Source organism: Pongo abelii, chromosome 14 (assembly GCF_028885655.2).
Source record: "Pongo abelii isolate AG06213 chromosome 14, NHGRI_mPonAbe1-v2.0_pri, whole genome shotgun sequence".
Classification (NCBI taxonomy): Eukaryota; Metazoa; Chordata; class Mammalia; order Primates; family Hominidae; genus Pongo; species Pongo abelii.
Window position 1 is genome coordinate 87274446 of NC_071999.2, and position 16476 is coordinate 87290921.

The window sequence follows — 16476 nt, forward strand, 5'->3', positions numbered from 1 at the left end:
AACATAATTGTTACTTTGTTTCTATCAGTAAAAGTCACTGCACCTGAAGGACACCCAGGATGTCCTTACCATTATAAATACAGGACGTTGGAGGTCACCATTCAGTAATGGGACACTGATATTTGACTTATTTTCAGAGTATAAAATTAACATTAACTGACTTCATCTATAAAATGTCTGCTCCTCAATGTGCTCCTTGAAAAAGAAATATATATTTTTAATGCTAGCTTATTTTATCTCAGAATGAAACACATAAATACATGTTTTTGCCATAAGTTTGCAATCCTGATGGTTGGAAGTTTTTTTTTTTTTTTTTTTTTTTCTGAGACAGAGTTTTGCTCTTGTTGCCCAGGCTGGAGTGCAATGGTGAGAGCTCAACTCACTGCAACCTCCACCTCCCGGGTTCAAGCGATTCTCCTGCCTCAGCCTCCCTAGTAGCTGAGATTACAGGTGCCCGTCACTATGCCCAGCTAACTTCTTGTATTTTAGTAGAGACAGGGTTTCACTGGGTTGTCCAGGATGGTCTTGAACTCCTGACCTGAGGCAATCCACCCACCTTGGCCTTCCAAAGCGCTGGGATTAGAGGCGTGAGCCACCACTCCCAGCCGGTTGGAAGATTTTTAGGAGACTCTAATAGGCATAATTATCTAGGGTAGTTTTATGTAGTTTTTATCGAGATTAATTTCACAGAGAAAGGAATTGAGGATTTAAGAGTGAAATGCCTTTCCCAAGATCATGTAATATTTCCTAGAGGTGTCAGGAGGTAGACACCCTTTTCCTACCATAACAGTGTACTATCCTACATGATATCCTAGGACTTAATGTCTGCAGTCTGTTTTATTCATATCTTTCTCTTCTCATGTGTTGAAGGAGTTATGAAAGTTTGTAAAACTCTTTGTGCTTTCTATTCATATCAGAGACAGGCACTTCTGTGTTATTTGATTCATTCAATTCTGTTATCCCAAAAAGTGAAGTAACATAGCTAGTCACAAAAAGTTAGGTTTACCTAGTTTATTAAAAAATGACATATGTCTATTAAAATATTAAAATTAAAAGTACTTAAACATGATTGAAAAACTTTCCTCATGAATCAAATATAATGGCTTTTCTTCAGCAAATTATTTTGTGTGAATATATATATTTTATTCTTCAGGAAGATATAAAATATATAAAATTATTATATAGTTCCCATTGATTATGAAGTTATGTTGGTATTACTGTAATGAAAATGAAGACTGTGGACCACTAGCAGAATACTGTCAGTAATAATTAGCTACTAACTTTTTCAAAATAAGGAAATTTTTCACGCATAACTTTTAGACAATGAAAAGGGCTGAGTAACGTTATATATATTTTATCTCTAATATTTGATCTGACATTATGCAGTTTTATAAAAAACTGGTCACTGGGCCAGGCACAGTGGCTCACGCCTGTAATCCCAGAACTTTGGGAGGCCGAGGGGGGCGGATCACGAGGTCAGGAGATCGAGACCAGCCTGGCCAACATGCTGAAACCCCGTCTCTACTGAAAATACAAAAAAAAAAAAAAAACAAAATTAGCCCAGTGTGGTGGCACATGCTTGTAGTCAAATCTATTTGGGAGGCTGAGGCAGAAGAATTGCTTGAACCAGGGAGGTGGAGGTTGCAGTGAGGCAAGATCGCACCACTGCACTCCAGCCTGGGTGACAGAGCAAGACTTCATCTCAAAAAAAAAAAAGCAAACAAACAAAAAAACTGGTCACAGGTTTTCAGCAAACTAGTCATTTGACATATTGTATTTTCCAATTTAATCATGCATGTTCTAATAATGAGAATAGCAAATATGTTTTGAGACTTTCGTATCTGTTTTGAGACTTTTGAACTTTTTTTTCATCATGCCATGACATGTATAAAGCATGACTGTGTGAGATTGAGCAGGGGAGAGTCTGATTAGTGATCTAGCCATTGGGCAAAAGCCTTTAACTCTGACTTTTCACTGTTGTTAACACATCCATGGGCGATTATTTTGATTGTTTTGTTTTTTAAATATATACTTTCTTCACTTATCTCTTCTTTTGCATACAATCTTTTATAATAAACCATCTCTCTACTTAAAACATAAAGCCCTCATAATTATAAGCACCCAAATCACCTATTAATGCTTTTCTTTGCCTTGTTGTGCAGCCTGTAATTTTGTTCAAGAAGATAGGTAGTTCAAGATTTATGAGACACTTTTCTTCATCACATTTCTATTGAATCACTGAGATCTCCTTGAAACAGTGACAACTGATTCCTTTCATTACGTATTTCCTCTTTCATATCTCCACTTTGATCTGGGGAAATACATATATGTGTGTGTGTGTGCATCTCCACTGCCTTACACATGCAAACTCAAAGACTAGTTTCTCTTAGGAGTAAATGCAAAACTGCACACACACACACGCACACACATACACACCTGCACGCGCACACACACACACACACATCAGATTGCTTTGTTATATATAGCCACTGCTTTTCCTTCTCATGAAAAAGATATACCAATAAGACATTTAAAAATCAAGCCAAATAAAAGCTCCTAAAACAATCAGAAGAAAAAGAGATTAGGAGAATTAATAGGCAAGTGAATTTCTCAAAAGAAAAATGTTCATGGGTTATTAAGGTACAATAACAATGTTTCAGCCACTAAATTTAACTAATGGGTAACCTAAATTTCAAAGCATGGGCTTTTTTCTTTCATACTTTTCCATTTAGTAAAAAAATACATATGAGGTCATGTTTTGAATTTATCTTTACTGGTTAAAATTCCTTTTAAGCTGCCTAATTTTGCAAGACTGACTATGACGTGCCAGTAGTAATGACAGTATGGCATTGACGAAGGAATAGACAACATTCTTCATGGAACAGAATAACGAGCTCAGAAATAGACCCATGGAAATATTGTCAATGGATCTTTGACAAGGGAGCACAGGTAATTTCATGAAGAACGGATGATCTTTTGAATTAATGACTCTATAATCCTTAACCTTTGGCATTTGAGAATTGCTTGGTTTGTATTAATAATTTTTTTGCAGTGAAGGACTCAAGATGTTATGCTGTAGGTGGATGATGTAGTAATAAACCACTCTTCTGTATCTTTTGAGAATAGCTTCCTAGCATTATGTCATAATATTCACATATATAGGTTTACTGAAAAAGCTAGTATGAATAAAAGATTATTAGTTTTAAACCCTTAGTAATTATAAATAAAATAATAACGTAGAGTCTCTATTCTTATATAATGTTAAAAATAATAGACAGAAAACTTTAGACAAAACAGACACAAGTAACTTTTAATTATAAATGTTTCAAAATACACATCTATGAAGTGGAAGGCTCAAATAAGTTTAACTTAGCTGAACATCGGCTTAATACATGTATAATAATGTTCAACACAGCACAATACATACTTAAATCATTAAAATCATAAATATTATGTACATAGCATGACTCTTTATAAAGTCTTCACTTTTATAAAGGAAATATAGCTATATTGCTGTTGTGTTAATATATGATTGTCCAATTTTAAAATTTATTTTCTCCTCTACATTACAAATATCTGACTGTAATTCTATAAAATGTTGGAAACAACATATATATCCTCTTTGGAAAGGACAGCACACACACACGTACACATGCACACACACATAATTTTCAAAGTGAAAACAACAATTTAAGCTGCTTTTCCTTGAGTAGTTAATACTTTTAAGAATTCAAAAATGATTCTGGCTTATTTTTAATTATAAACACAGTGTGTTATCCTTGTTATTTCCACACTCATTAAATGTATATTATAAAATTGCAGGATAACTTATTTTTTGTTACTAATTGTAATTCCCAATAAAATTGAAGGAAAACCTAACAATTTTCATTTGTCACTTGGAATTTGAATATCCTGGCCATCATATGCAGTGTTTAACATGTAAACTGCCACCTAGAATTGAGTCTGGCTCATAGTTTAGCAAGACTTTTAAAGGGTTTGATATATCATCAATTGTTCTTGTTTGCTAAATAGGTTTGTGAAGCAACAGAATCTGTGTTTCCTATGTCTCAATAAAACATACTAGAAATATGCCACTTTAGAAATAAGATATTTGCCTGAAATTGTTCTCCTGACCCTCACAAACATTTCTATAGTTCCTTTCCTGATTCATTTATCGGTTCTAACCTTCTCTTTCACTGTAATTTCATATGATTCTCTGATCAACATGATTTTCTTCCTCCCTGCCTCCTTTCTTATCTTTCTTTCTTTCCTCATTCCATGCCCCATAGTAACACTTAATATAGCACCATGCTAAATGGTACAGAAGACAGAAAGAGAAACCAAGGATTAATCCTTTCTTCAGTGAGATTAGGGTTAAGAGTTAAGATGCTGAATATCAAATAAAATGTGAAACCTAGTAACTGTGTATATCATAATTAGAATTTTAAATAAAGTATATTTTTGCCCATAAACCAACTTCAAATGTTTATTCTTCACTCAGGAGTCACCTCACACTTCATTTCTCAGTCTTCTAAGTTTGAAATATTTCTTCTTTGAAAAAAATCACTAAGCTGTTTTACTTTCTTATTCAAGCAGTTTCTGAAATCCCATCTACCTATGAATTTTTTTTTAAAGCATGACAAAGTAATAAACTATTTGGAAAAATATTATTTCTGAAATCATGATAGAAACATTATGAAAAAGTAAAGCCTAGTCTATCACCCTCCATAGCTAAGAGTAATTTACAAAACAGAAAACTAAGCATTCTCACTTATGTGTGTGTAAGTATGTATTTTGAAACTAGAAAGATTACAACTATATTTTAATTCATAAAATACATGTATTATCCTCCTCTCACTTTATTTTGGGTACCTTTTCGGTTTTTCAACTTTGAATCCTCTTCTTCATTCAGAGAGGTCATTAATTTTGTGTTTTATTCCTGAACTGCTTTAGAGATTGTCTTGTGCACGCTCTAACATTTAATGAGGTTTTCTTAGCTTTTCAGGTTCAATGAATTTGTGAAAGTTGCAGTTATGTGCGTTTCCAATCTTTTCCTTTGAAAACCAAGGGGAATTGAGGTGGTTAGGAGCTGTAGGGCAGCAGTCAACTATTACAGTTTTAAAAATATAATATAGTGTTTGCTCTGCTAAGGAAAGTAACAAGGGAATACAAAACTAGGTTTGCAGTTGAGTAGAAAAATATTGACTCCACAAAAGTAAATAGAAGACACAAAATACAGAACATTTCACAGAGCAATATTAGAGATTAGGTCAGCCTTCAAGTCTTTTACTACAAGCCAACTAAATTAACCAGAGGAGGCCGATGCTATAGGGAAGGATTCCAAGATTTTATCCTGTAGATGGTCTAGTGAAAAACTCTTCTTTTTGATCCTTTTGAGAATGCTGTCACAATATCAGTTCATCTTATTGGTAATATATATAGATTTATTGAAAAATGTAACATTAATAAAAGTTAATTGGTTATAAGTTTTAGTAATTTCAATTAAAAAGAGAGCTACAATTTTTTTCTGCATTTAATTTTAAACATGTAAAAAGTGAGAAAACACCCTGGACAGAAGGATGTTCTTTCTATATATTTTAAAAATACGAATCTATGCAGATTTACAGTAAGATGTTTAAATGAGTTGTAATTCTATTCAATACGCTCTTTACAGACTTAAGCTATTAACAATTAGGGATCTTACCTATTGTGCATTCATACCAAAATATAGTTTTTACAAACTAAGGAGGCACAATATGCTTAATCTTTTTTTTTGTAAAAGCAAACTTTTTTAAAATTCTGACTTTTATGAGGCAAATGCTGTCATTCTATTGTTATATTAATCTATGTGTATCCATGGATCAATTTCTTTTTGGAAGTGGGCATTATTATATAAAATATTAGGAAGGGAGGCCAATAATAAAACAGTATCAACCTAAAAAATGAGACTAGGAACAGTAGGAAATACAAAGAGAGTAACGAAACAAAGTTTGTTTCAGTATTTAGTACTGAACAACTATTTCAACAGAAGGAAAGGAAACATTAGGCTGGCCTTTTTGTGTGCATTTGATTATGTTGCCTATTGCCTGCAACATAATAAGTATTCACTAAAAACTTATTAATCTTTGAGAAGAAGACATAACTTATACTATTAGCTCTGCTACCGCTTAGCTTGTAACATTGGACAATTTGTTTTCCCATTACGGGCCCTGATTTCTTTGCTACTGAAAAAAAAATTGGCCTAAATAACCATTAATGTTCTTTCCAAATACTAAAATTTTATGTTTATATAAACTTTTATGTGTATAAAAATATAAATATATTTTCTTAATTGTGTCTTAAATTGCTAAGAATTCATTTTGTTTTACTATTTTAAATAGAAGCAGTCTGCTTTCTTAAGTAGTGTATATTGGATATCCATTAAACATTTCAGAAAGACTTAGATCCTAATCATAAACATTAATTAGTTGTCTTTACTGTCTATCCCTTTGCTCTTAGCTGTTTATTTTACCTTCAACTTTAAGGAATGGCTATTTTATAATAAGTGAGCTTGAGTAAGCTTTTAGGCCTAGAGGAAGAGTGAAATGAGAAGATGTTCTTTTTAACACAAAAAAGAGATAGATTAATATTCTAAATACAAGTGGAAGAAAAAACTTTGCAAGAGAGTTTTAAATTATTTTATTGTTATTTTTTTAAATTGACACATAACAATTGTACATATTTACATTGTGATATTTCTATGTATGTATACATTGTGCAACGATCAAATTAGGGTAACTGGCATTATTCACCATTGCAAACACTTATTATTTCTTTGTAGTCAGAACATTTAAATTATCTTGTAGCTATTTTGAAATATACAATATATTATTATCTATAGTCACGCTACTGTGCAATAGAACACCGTAAGTTATTCTTCCTATCTAATTGTATCTTTGTACCTATTGACCAATATCTCCCCATTCTTGTCTCCCCCAACCCTCCTAGGCTCTGGTAACCACTGTACAATTGCTACTGAGTTGAGTTCCTTATGTATTATTGATATTAACTCCTTGTCAGATATGTAGCTTGCAAATATTTTCTGTCATTCTGCACAATGTCTTCACTCTGTTGTTTCTTTTGCTATGCAGAAGCTTTGTACTTTGATGTGATTACATTTGCCTATTTTTTATTTTATTGCCTGTGCTGTTACAGTCATATGCAAAATATTCTTGCTCAGTACAATGTCATGAAGTATTTCCCTTAGGTTTTCTTCAGGTACTTTCATAGTTTTGCATCTTATATTTAATTCTCAATGACAAACTCAGAAATAAATTCATGCATCTATAGGCTACAGATTTTTAACAAATATACCAAGAACACACATTGGGAAAAAAGAACAGTCTCTTCAAAACTGGTGCTTTTGAAGTGGATACTCCAAAATTGGATATCTACATGTAGAAGAATGAAACTGGACCCCTATCTTTCACATATACAAAAATCAACTTGAAGTGGATTACATTTTTTTACAGACATTTTTTCAAAAGTATTTCAAAAGGATATGGCTTCAGAGTCCAAATGTTAACGTGTAAGTGGGAAACAGCCATGCTTAAGACAATATGGGATGTTTAGAACTGTGGAAAGAGGAAGTGAGACAGAACCTCCTCAGGGCTTTTTGATTCAAATCTTTTAAATACTGCTCTGTTGGTCAAAGGTACTTAATTTGCATAATTTCTGTGGTATTTTCTACTATTACACAAAATACTACCAGCAGTTGTTTATGCTCTGACACCGCTATTGTAAATAAATGACAGAAAATATTTGCAAGCTATATATCTCACAAGGAGTTAATGTCAATAATATATAAAGAACTCAACTCAGTAGTAATTGTATAGTGGTTACCAGATCCTAGGAGGGTTGGGGGAGAGAAGAATGGGGAGATACCGGTCAATAGGTACAAAGATACAATTAGATAGGAAGAATAACTTATAGTGTTCTATTGCACAGTAGCGTGACTATAGATAATAATATATTGTGTATTTCAAAATAGCTACAATACAGAATTTAAATGTTCTGACTACAAAGAAATAATAAATGTTTGCAGTGATGAATAACGCCAACTACCCTAACTTACTAATAATTCAAAAGTGCATGGTTTCACTGAAGAAGTCTAAGATCTACAGAGGTAACTTGTGACTATGAAAAAAAAAAAAAAAAAAAAAAGATGTGTTGTTTGTCTTTCACTCCAGGACAAGTTTTGGCTCTGAGTGCAGGATGCCTGGTCAGTGCAGGAGGAAACATTACTCCCACAGAGAAAGCCATTTCAATTATGGATCATTTTCCTCTTATACCCAATTCATTAATAACTTAGGTTATAATTTCCAGCTAGCTATGACCCTGTTAATGCATAAATTCCAGGTTTATTTACACAGAGAAAAGAAGGGCAGAACTCTATTAGAATTCTGTATCCCTTTACAACATACACAAAACTTATGAGTGGAAAGACTTGCAAGTTGAAAGTTGGGAGTTAGGAAGACAAATGTAGAGTTTTAAAAATGCTGCTCACACAGTAGAGGAGTTATAGATTGTTTAATCTAAAAAACATGACTCATTTAGGACTCAAAGTGTCTCCCTGAGTATTGAGATTGCAAGACTGCTTTATTTTTCTTTTATTATTTTTTTTTATTTTTACTGAAGAGAAAGTAAAATAAAATACAGTAAGTGACATTTAAGAAAGCACAATTGACTATAAGTACTGTGTCACACAAAATCATTTTTAAAGGGTGCTGTAAAAATCTCATTTTAGACATTGCTGTAGTGTAAAATCCACCTCCAAATTTGCACCAACCCCTCAGCCCTGCCATACAAAGCTTTTCGTAAAGGATGCACTCTAAGTGCTCAGAGATACTTGATGATTGATTGAATAATATTAAAACGATGTCAATTAGTACATTCAGAAACTTTAATGGACTGCAAGTCTAGGTAAAACTTGTTTTTAAGTGGGACTTCTATAAACAAAGTTTTGAAATGAGTGCCTCTTTTTTTGAGATGAAGGAAATGTGTTTTATGTTCAGATTGTGTTAAAGAGAAGTATATACTACTTCAACCACTACATGTTATTCTTTATCTCCCATAACTAGAAAATCCATGAGGGAAAAGATGTGGTTGGTAGATTTGTTGCCATATCTCAGCTGTTGCAATAGTGCCTGGAAAATAGTAAATAAATAGTATATAGATATCTAATTTAGATATTTTGTTAGTATCAAATTTAGAATTTTGTTGATTGAATGCATTACTGAATCATATGGAACATTACTGGCGATTATTGAAAGGGTTTGTAACCAATGACTTGTGAGGTATGTGGTAAAGAGTAAAGTTTTCCAAGGTTTCAAGTCTGAACAGCTGAGATGACACTGGTGTCATTAACAATAACAACAACAACAACAAAACAAAACAAAAAAACAGAGAGAATAAACATAGAAAGTGGAATAATTAAAAAAAAAATTCAGAATTACGTATATTGTAGTCAACAAGACTGCAAATTAGAAAAGTAAAATTTTCCACCAGTCTGGGAAAATCTAGAATAAGTTCAGAGCTAGTGATAAAGATTTTGGAGGTATTTGCCTTAAGTGTTGCATTTCTGAAAGTGGATGGGCTTGAAGGAAAAAAACAGAAAGATAATAGGTTATTGCTTTAAAAATGCACATACACACACACACAAACACACACATATATATATACACAGTATACCTATTATATGTGTATTTAGAGACAGAGAGAAGATGAAAGTAAAATTGTACTAAAAGAAAAATAAGAACAACAACAACAAAACAAAACAGTTTCATACAAGCAGTGAAAAAAGAATTTTCACGAGGAGAAAGTAGTCAACTCCATCAAATGAATTGGAATTATTTAAGGTCTGAAAATATGAATGGCAGCTTCCTCTCACCCCCAGTCTGAACCAGAAGCAGACAAATCAAATTGAATTGACCTTCTGGGTTCAGATATAATTTGGTACCTCTGTAGAAACTATTTTATTTGAGGAAAATGTACCTGATTAAGTGTGCCTTCTTTACTGAACTTAATCATTTCTACATGCTTACAAATTTCAAATCCCCTATTACACCATTTTGAAACTCATGACTTCCTAAGTAGAGGTTAGTAATACCCACATTAAAATCTTGTACATGCACCAAAAAGCAAAATATGCTCATAAGTAGATTTCCTGAGTGTGCATTTTAGTTGATATCATGTTTATTATATAAATGCAGCAAACGCTTAAGGAATATGCGGTAATGTTTTCTGCTCTACTGCTAGAGGAAAAGTAAGTCTGTTCTAAATAAATCCAACATTTCCTCTCCTCCTAGACCAACCAGTGTCTTCTATCGATGGTTCCTCCCTCTTGGTCTTTTATATGAGTTACTGTCAGTTTTCCCTGTCATCATACAGCTGCTACTCTTTGATTAATCTACAATGAGTTTTCTCCCTTCTGTCCTGTTAGCTGTTACTTTCCCTCTTCACTGCACCTTGACTTTTTCACCTCTCATCCTTTGCCTGTCAGTCTTGTTCAGCTTCTTTCTCCATTCTTAATTCCCATAACTGTAATCCTCTTGTAGGTTTGGTCTGCTGATTTTGGATGCTTTGTATCTCTTTGTATGTGGCTTACTATTCTGCCCTATGCATCTACAGTGCATGTTTTTGTATCATGCTACTTTTTAAATATTGCATCAGGTCTGAAGTTTTACACCACAGAATATTATATTAGTACTTTCTCTCTTTCCATTTTGCTACTGAACTTATTCCCTTTACATCATATCACCCTACATTTCCTGGCATTTTACTGCTGTGAGTCCTCAGTCTTTGTGCAGTGCCAATGAATCAACATCCTTTATTGTACTAAAGCAATTTACAGTGGCCACTAGTGAATTGCACTTTTTGGCTACTCCAGGGAAAGACTATCTATTCTTTTTTTTTTTTTTTTTTTTTTTCACTTCTTGTTTCCACTAAGGAAAAATCACTCCATGTAGAAAGTGATAAAAAAGTAGAACCCAGATTTATTACAAGTCAGGAATAGTGATTTTTTTTCTTTTTTATTTTAGTTTTTTATATAATTTAGTTGGGAAAAACAAAGATTCAGAAAAATAACTGCAACCTCTAATTTGTATTACTTATTGTGCAACTGAGGCTATGTCATCATAACATTAAAGCATAAAAATAGTAATTTCATTTACCTATTTGAAAGCAGGCATCTTAGTAAATATAAACAAATTGTCATGATTAAACCCAACTTTTATTACAGAATTGAGGCAAATCTATATGTGTCAGTGAGTATAATTAAAACATAGATTTCTTATGTTTTGATATTAAATTTTAGTCTGTTTCACAATATGTTAAATGTATTAGTTAATAAGAGCTAATAAGGCAACTTAAGAACAGTTGTTTGTTTTTTCCATTTTCTCCATATTACCAGCCATGGGTTTTCTCATCTATAAAACAAAAGCTTGAAAATGGAGTTTTCTATGGTAATTTTCTTCTAAATCCGTATTCCTTTTACTAATTTTCAAAATAGCTTTCAGTTTTGTTCGTGAAAATAACAGCCAGGGGATAAAAAAAATTATCTTCAGATCTTTTCTCTTGTCAGAAGATTTTGCAATCCTATAAATAAATATTTAATGCTATAGAAAGTTTATCAAAGAAAATTTTCTGTGAAAAGTACATTAATCTGAAAGGTTAACATTTAAATTTATTTAGACACATCTTTACTTTAAAATCAAAGCTCTTTATGGAATATAGCAATGTATCTAATTGCCAAATTCAGCTAACTCTTTCTGAAACCTAGTATACTTGACCCCCTTTTTTGCGATGGCTTCACAACACATAATACTTCTCCATTGTTGATAGTTTTTCACTCTCATCCTCCTGTCTTTGTGATGTGCCATTTTCAATATCACCATCCAGTTCTGCTAACATTTTACCTATGCAGTTATAATTTATGTATTGGTAATTCTTATGTTATCTATTACAGGTAGTTAGGCATGAGTGGGGCAGAAGAGGGCTCTCCCTCAACCCACTAGAAATATCTGGTGATGGTTCGGCAATTATCGCATTGCCTCTCTAAAAGTGATAATTCGGCAGTGCCAGGGAGAAGAATTTCCCGATGGTCCACATCTGTTACCATCAAATTGTTAATTGAATGCAGGCCCCAGGGAGAAGCAACTTTCTGGGAATGCATATTAAAATACAAAATTGGTGGAGTATAATCTTCAGGGTACACTCCACCGGAAACAAGAAGAAAGCCTCAGCTGGGCATGCCTATAGCTCCCTGAACACACCGGTGTACCTACTTTCAAAGGATCAGGAGGGCTCGGCGCATGCGGGCAGACCACCCTAAGGGATGAATCACGGGAAAGAGTCAAGCTTATACAAATCCTAGAATTAGGGTTAAACCAGGCATTTGACCTTCTCTCTTTAACTCTCATGTACCTGATTAGGTCTTTTCCAAGTGCACCTTCCTTTCTTTCCTGTTCTAAGGCCTTTTAAAATAAACTTCTACTCCTGCTCTGAAATTTGTATGCAACCTATGGGTCACTTTTTCTCCTTTAGGCCCCTCAGTTGAATTCTTTCTTCTGAGGAGGCATGGACTGAAGTTGCTACGAACCTGTAAGGATAGGCCATCGGTAACTCAGGATAACTCTGATCTCTTCCACCGTTAACGTATTCATCCCAGTTTCTCATCTTGCTCTCAAGATACTTCTCTCTGATGGTAAGTAAATCTGCATTTCTCATAACATACTAAAGGTTGAACTTAATCTAACTAGATATCCCCTCACTTTATTCCCCTCACTTTAAATCTGTTCCACATCCTAACTTCAACAATTGTACTGAGTTCCATCCAGTCACCTAACTCAGAGATCTAGAACTTTTCCCTTTCCCTCAGGCCCCCAAACTCGGATTCACTATTTCAATAGACACACAAACTCCAATTCCTGTCTCAACAGTTACCTTGTTGCTCTACAGTACCTGATGCTTTTAGTGTGCTCCTTTTACAAGTCAATCCATTCATGGCCTTCTACTAATCCTCTGAGTTTTTCCCTGTGGCCTTGTGGATGAAGAACAGATACCCTTGGATGGTAGATAAGACCTTACATGATCTAAGCTTCACTAACTCTCCAGTTATCTACTGCTAATTCCATTTTATGTTGTATCCTTTTGACGAAGGCCATATAATTTGTGTAATCCTGGCCTTTAGTTTTTGTTCATAGTTTTCAATTCATCTTCAGTGTTGCTCCAAAAAACCAAAAATTCTTATAAAAAGCTAATAAAAGTATATATATTTATTTTTCTTATCCTCCCATAAATGATAAGGCTGTTAATTACCTCCTTTGTTTCTGTATCTTGTATTCATCTCTAGGAAAGATTTTTCAGATGAAATATGTGTGTTTTAATCACCCAAATTAAAGGGCAAAGATCTGTATTAAAGTTGCTTTGAGTTTTATTTATATTTATATTATTTTTTTCTACAATATATACTTCGACTTTTATAATTATCTATTTTGTGAAGAGTCTTCATGTTATATTTGTAAATGCTGAAAAGTATTATCATGAGGATATTCATCTTTCCCTGTGTTATGTGTCAAAATTGTGTAATTAGCATTTTATATCATGCATTGCCATTATCCATTGGTGAGTACCTATATCATTCTAAGTTAAAAATTTCCAAATACCTGTTTCATGCAACAACTCACAAGCATTTTCCATATTCAAATATGCTTGGGAAATGCTGAGGTAAAAGTTGATAGATGTTTTTACTGTAGGGAATCTTTGAGCCATTATATGCTGCCATGCATTATAAATTTTCCAGAGCAAGATATACAATAATACAATGTTTCACAAACTTATTTGACCAAAGTATTTTTGTTTTGTTTTGTTTTAAGGAGCAGAGAGTTTAATAGGCAAGAAGCAAGGGAGAAGACAGAAGGAAGAAGCTTCCCCATACAGAGAAAGAGGGAGGAGGGCTCCAAAGCTGAGAGAGAACGTACCCGCCTGCCAAGGAAAACAGCCAGGCATATATGCAGAGGCTGGAGGAGGCGGTGTTTGATTTGCATAGGGCTCAGGGGATTGGTTTGACTAGCTATGTCATTCATGTAGCCTGCAAAAAAGCTGGCCTTCCCCACCAGCCTTTTTTTTTTTTTTTTTTTTTGAGATGGAGTTTCTCTCCGTTGCCCAGGCTGGAGTGCAATGGTGCCATCTCAGCTCACTGCAACATCCACCTCCCAGGTTTAAGTGATTCTCTAGTCTCAGCCTCCAGAGTAGCTGGGATTACAGGTGCCTGCCACCACGCCCAGCTGATTTTTGTATTTTTTAGTAGAGGCAGGGTTTTGCCATGTTGGCCAGGCTGGTCTTGAACTCGTGACCTCAGGTGATCCACCCGCCTAGGCCTCCCAAAGTGCTGGGATTACAGGCATGAGCCACTGCACCCGGCCCACCCTAGCCCTTTAATATGCAAATACAGGGCCCATGGATGTTCTACACACGTGAGGATTTGTGGGGGTGGCCATGTTGCCAGGAACATGTGGGGAAATGCCAAGAAGGCCACAGGAATCACCATGTTGGGTGGATCCAGGTTCTAATGGCTAGCATTTGCATATCAAAGGTTGCCGGCCTGGGTCTAAGAGCCAGGGCTTTAGAAGAAACTTTTCTGGAGATGCTTTAAAAAATGAAGACTTCCCAAAACCCCTTTTCCTTTCCATCTGCCTAAAATAATTTCTTAGTAACTCCTATAACATTCCCCGCTGTGGAGATGCCATGCTAACTGCTGTTAGGGGGTTTTGGGTGATGACTCTTTCTGGCTACTTCCTGCTGAAAAGGGGTGTGGAATGGGGAACAGCAGCTAGGGTTCCTCCTGGGGTTGATCTAAGGGTCCTCAGAAGAATGGCGTGTCTATGTGTGGTACAATTTACAGCACCATTTGGAGTTTGATTGCTTCTAGGCGAGAAGAGACAGTTTGAATTATAGCATTGAGTATACAGAGTCCAAATGTTAATACAAGACATATAAGCAAGAGAGAGGCTAATAAAGGGGCTAACCAATTTTATAAAGAAAACTGGAATTCATTAAAGAGGGATTGTAGCCACCTGGGGCTAAAGCTGGCATTTTCCCTGAGCCTGCCAATAATTTTGATTTGATCTTTAAGTACCTGTAGATTTTCCTTTACTATACTAGAGGTGTTAATCCAAAAGCAGCATGTTTCATTTAAAAGTGCATCACTAGACCCAATAAAAAGTCCTAGCGGACTCAGTGATAGTAAAACTTTCATGCTTCCTTTTTGTTAATAACTATTAGCCCTGCTATAAGGATAATAATTAAGCAAAATATGACAGCGATAGAAACTTTCTGTTCAATATTTCAGTTAGAAGGTGCTACTGTGTATAATCCTATTGCAAATAGTAGAGTGAGGAGAGCAGTTTCCACATATGTGGGGTGGTAGGTGATTTCCATCTAAAATTTTACTTATCAAGATGTAGAAGTCTCCTCTGAAGGTATATAAAGTTCCTTGGTTTTATTTTCCCAAACAAAGAAACCTCTGGGTTATGGGCACCTTACTCACTTTCATTACCTGGCAGAATTTGCAAGATAATTGCCCAGAACTAGCATATTGATTCACATCTGTACATTACCCATCCCTTTTTTTTTTTTTTTCTCCAAGCTGTAGAAAATCACCACTTGACTCACAGGAAAAAGCAGGGTTAGTCTAAAATGTAGTCAAAAAGCTTAAAAACAGTTAATGAGACTAGGATTTAATGACAAATGTATGATAAGCTTTGGAGCAAAATTTTTCTCTCCAGTCCTCATTTTTGGCAAAAACTAATTATGAATAAACTTTAGTCTTATACTTAGATTGATTATTTGCACAAAGTGCAGCAAGAATGTTTATTTTTACATAGGCCTTTTGGATTGGCTTTGATAAATCTCTCTTCCACAAGGAATTTCAGATAAGACTTTTAAAGCTGAGCCCAGCCATGGGTTTGTATCCTTCAATACCTGTGAGTTGGGTGATCCTCTCCTCTTAAGGTCCCAAGATAAACTCAGAGCTTCCAGACCTGTTAGAAAGTGACATTCTTTACTGACCACAGTTAGGAACCATGTGGGGGGAAAATGTAGACAAGATATGAAGCCAGTTCTCCTCAAGGGACTTTTCTTGGCTCCACATGTCAAGCTTGATTCCTAAAAGAAAAACACACTCTTTCAGTCAAAGCCTTGATAAAATAACCAGTTTTTCCAATTGTGTTCTGTTGACAAAGAAAAATGGATTCTTATTGCACTGATGCTAACAACTGTATTGCCATAAGTTAAGAGTACTCACAGATAGTCTCCAAATTTTAGATGAACCAGGCAGAGAAAAATGAATATGCTCCAAATTTTGTTCACAGTAGTATACCTTACTTAATTATTAAAGGCCATAAATAGTTTAAAATAAGTTTCCCTGACTCTGAAAAA

The 16476-nt window shown here is 34.5% G+C and overlaps 1 long non-coding RNA gene across 1 annotated transcript in view; it reads left to right on the forward strand.

Annotated features, from left to right (window-relative positions):
• LOC129049572 (uncharacterized) overlaps positions 1–16476 on the forward strand; it is a 51624-nt gene that overhangs the window by 18055 nt on the left and 17093 nt on the right. The window contains exon 3 of the long non-coding RNA XR_008512781.2: positions 2795–2949. This is a non-coding gene — a long non-coding RNA (uncharacterized LOC129049572). The remainder of the gene's footprint in view (positions 1–2794; positions 2950–16476) is intronic.